Genomic DNA, 4,339 nt, shown 5'->3' with positions numbered 1-4,339 from the left:
TTCCCAAAGACGGGGTTGGTTCATCATATTGATCCTCATCGTTTCTTTCTTGGCAAAGGAGAAAGTCTTGTTGAATATCCCATGAGCACCTCCTCCCATTTGGTGTGCCCTTTGTTGGAGATTTTGTGGCCTTATTTTGTGGATTGTACCCAGAAGGATTCCTTAGCTCATCCTTTTTGCATTGAGCTTCCCAAGCTGATCTTTCCTGTTGTCAAGAATAAGGCATTTTCTTCCATTAAGCAGCTCCTTTTTACCAATCCTTCATGCCATTTACGAATGATGTCCCATAGCTCTGAATCTTCTTCCATCATAAAATCATGCATCCGGGTCTTCCACCAGCCATAGTATTAACCATTGAATCTGGGGGGTCGATAGGTTGATTGTCCTTCTTCAAAGTTTGGTGGAGCAGTATTGAGAATCCTTCCTAGGTGTTAACCTGATAGGAAAAACCCGCTCTAATACCAATTGATAGGTTATATGAGTCCACCAAACTATTGAGTATCTGATCCTCTATGAGACTGATACGTAGAATATAGTAAAGAGTGAATGTTAAGAAAGCAGGAGATTTTCTACGTGGAAAAATCTCACACAAGTGGATCAAAAAAAACCACGACCTACTCTTGTAGGATTTTAACTCTACTAACTTGTAATCTACATATTACAAGCCACTTTGCAAACACCCTATTGCAAAGACTTCAAACTAACTTGTGATGTAACCATCACAAGCCACTCTATAACTCTCCTAGTTACAAAGGATTTAAACTTATGACTATCCCTAGTCACAACATAAACTCAGAAGTTTACGAATTTGATTTGTTCCTAAGACAATGCTTCTAAGAAAGCAAACTAGGAATTACAATGACGAACAAATAACAAAATTACAACTCAACTATGGATGTACATAAACTCATTTAGAAACTGATCCTTAGTGGAGTTGTCTTCTTGTTCTTGACACACCAGTGACTTCAATGCAAGATGATTATTGCTTGTTCAGAGAATATCACTGAATGCACAAAAAATGGTGTGCCTTGCACCAGGTTGTTTTATCACAAAAGATAGCACAATGGGTAGTGATGTCAGCTCTTGGTGTACGCTTCTTCCTAATGAGAAGTGACTGTTGTACTGTCTGCACAGCCACTTCTGAGCAGTTACGTTCTAGCTGGATAGTGGACTTTGTACTTCTATCAGGACACACCAACGGACCAGGTCCTAGTTGTGTTCCTCTTCTGTGACAGTTGCCAGATGGTCACTTTCTTCTGCTATGTTCCAGCTGTGTACTTGACTTGTACTTCTGTCAGAGAACTCTAAGGGAGCAAGTCCCTATTGTGTTCCTCTTTTTATTAGTTGCGTATCGGAGATCCTTAAGGGACCAGGTTACCAGGTCCCTGTGGTCATTTATCCATTTACTGACAAGTTCATATGAAATATATCCTGTGGAACAGGTGCTCTATCTGGTTCTTCACGACAAGTTTGTTAGATCATCAAAACATAAGAAGCATAAGCCTAAGACATTGAAAACCCATCACCTATTATTTTGGGGAGACCATTCCTAGCCATAGGAAGTGCACTAATGGATTTGGAACGGAATGAGATCAAGTTCCGTGTGAATGATGAAGAGGTCACATTCCAAGCAAGCAAGGGTATGAAACTACCACATGAATATGAAAGCATCTCGGTGATTGATGTTGTTGATGAAGTGAAAAATGCTGTTGAAATGAAGATGGAAGAACAATGCCTTGTGAGGCGTTGGTGGCTATTGGTGAACTTTGATGGTGAAAATATGGAAGGATATATGGAATCGTTCAATGCATTGGAGGGGATTTGGTCCTACACTTATGCTTCGGCGAAGCTCTCTCTGGACTTGGAGAATAGAGCAACTCCTCCCACAAAATTATTGAGCCACCGCAACTTGAGATCAAACCACTTCCACCACACTTGAGGTATAAATTTCTTGGCTCAAATGACACTTTACCGGTAATAGTTTCTTCTTTATTGAATGATGTGCAGGTAGAACAATTGTTGGAAGTCTTGAAGGAGCGTAGGCAAGCTATAGGATGGACAATTGCGGGCATCCGAGGGATTCCTGCCGGAATTTGTGAACACAAGATCCAATTGGAGAGTGAAACAAAACCAAGTATGGAACATCAATGACGGTTGAACCCGTCCATGCAAGAGGTAGTAAAGAAAGAAACTATCAAGTGGTTGGGTGTCGGGGTAGTCTACCCCATTGCCGATAGTTCTTGGGTGAGTCCGGTGCAATGTGTACCGAAAAAAGGAGGCATGATCTTAATTGAAAACGATAAAAATGAGCTCATCCCAACAAGAATGGTGATCGGACGGAGGGTGTGCATGGATTATCGGAAGCTCAACAGTGCCACATGCAAAGACCAATTCCATATGCCTTTTATTGATCAAATGCTTGATCGGCTAGCGTGAAGGTCATTATATTGCTTTCTCGATGGATATTCTAGTTACAACCAAATCAACATAGCATTGGAGGATTAAGAGAATACAACATTCACTTGCCCTTATGGAACTTTTGCCTTTTGCCGAATGTCGTTTGGTTTGTGAAACGCTCCGACTACTTTTCAAAGATGCATGATGTCCATTTTCTCTGACATGGTAGAGGACTTTCTAGAGGTTTTCATGGATGACTTTTCGGTGGTAGGTGACTCTTTTGAGCTTTTTCTCAACAATCTTAGACAAGTGCTTAAGAGATGTGAGGAGACCAACCATGTGCTCAACTGGGAGAAATGCCATTTCATGGTGGATGAAGGCATTGTATTGGGGCATAAAATTTCAAAACATGGCATAGAGGTTGACCGGGCAAAGATCGAGATCATTTCCAAGTTTCCTCCACCTATTTCCGTTAAAGGTGTTCGAAGTTTCTTGGGGCATGCTGGGTTTTATAGGCGTTTCATCAAGGATTTTTCCAAGATTGCAAATGCTATGTGCAAACTCCTCGAGAAAGATACAAAATTTATGTTTGACGAGAAATGCCTCAAAGCCTTTGAGGAATTGAAGCAAAAGCTCACCACGGAACCTATTATTGTCACACCTGATTGGTCTCTTCCATTCGAACTCATGTGTGACGCCAGTGGTGTAGCTATTGGAGAAGTGTTTGGCCAATGTCACAACAAGATTCTTCACCCGGTGTACTATGCAAGCAAGACACTCAATGGAGCGCAAATGAATTACACGGTGATTGAGCAAGAACTTCTTGCCATTGTCTATGCCTTTGAGAAATTTTGGGCTTACTTGTTGGGACCCAAGGTGATAGTGTACACAGATCATGCAGCCCTTCGCTATCTTATAACAAAGAAGGATGCAAAGCCTAGGTTGATTCGGTGGGTCATGTTGTTGCAAGAGTTTGACTCCAAAGTCAAAGATAGAAAAGGGACAGAAAATCAAGTAGCGGATCATTTATCAAGGCTTGAAGAGGCAGGGAGACCAAAGGCAGATCTTGAAATCAACGATGCTTTCCCGGATGAACACATATTGGCACTATCTAGCACTTTTTCTCCTTGGTATGCTGATATTTCTAACTACTTGGTTAGTGACCTTATTCCGGATGGATTGGAATCCTATCAAAAGAAGAAGTTTTTGAGAGACTGTCGGCAATACTATTGGGAGGAACCATTCTTGTTCTGTGTTTGTGCTAACAACATCATCAAAAGGTGTGTTCGAGAAGAAGAGATTATGCCAATTCTAAAGGCATGCCACGACTCACCGGTTGGGGGTCACCATGGGAGAAATCGAATGGCGGCTAAGGTGCTTGAATGTGGTTATTATTGGCTGTCGATTTATCATGATGCCAATCAAATGTTCAAGTCTTGTGATCAATGCCAAAGGCAAGGATCAATCTCCAAAAGGCATGAGATGACAATGCACTTTGTGATGGAGATAGAAATCTTTGACGTGTGGGGAATTGATTTTATGGGTCCCTTTGTAAGCTCTTGTGGGATGAAATATATCTTGGTGGTTGTGGACTATGTGTCCAAATGGGTTGAAGCAATTGCCTTACCAAACAACGAGGCAAGGATTGTGACCACATTCTTAAAGAAAAACATATTCACTCGGTTTGGCACTCCTAGAGCCATTCTTAGTGATGGTGGGTTTCATTTCTGTAACAAGGCTATCACCGGGCTACTAGAGAAATATGGCATCAAGCATAAGGTGGCCATACCTTATCCTCCCCAATCAAGTGGCTAAGTTGAAGTTTCTAACCGGGAGATAAAGAACATTCTAGCAAAGACTGTTAATGCAAACAGTATCGATTGGTCAAGGAAGCTAAATGACGCATTGTGGGCATACCGCACATCGTACAAAACTCCTACTA

Source organism: Nicotiana tabacum, chromosome 7, assembly GCF_000715075.1.
Source record: "Nicotiana tabacum cultivar K326 chromosome 7, ASM71507v2, whole genome shotgun sequence".
In the NCBI taxonomy this organism is placed as follows: domain Eukaryota; kingdom Viridiplantae; phylum Streptophyta; class Magnoliopsida; order Solanales; family Solanaceae; genus Nicotiana; species Nicotiana tabacum.
The sequence above is the reverse complement of the archived record's forward strand: the minus strand, read 5'-3'. Positions refer to the sequence as shown.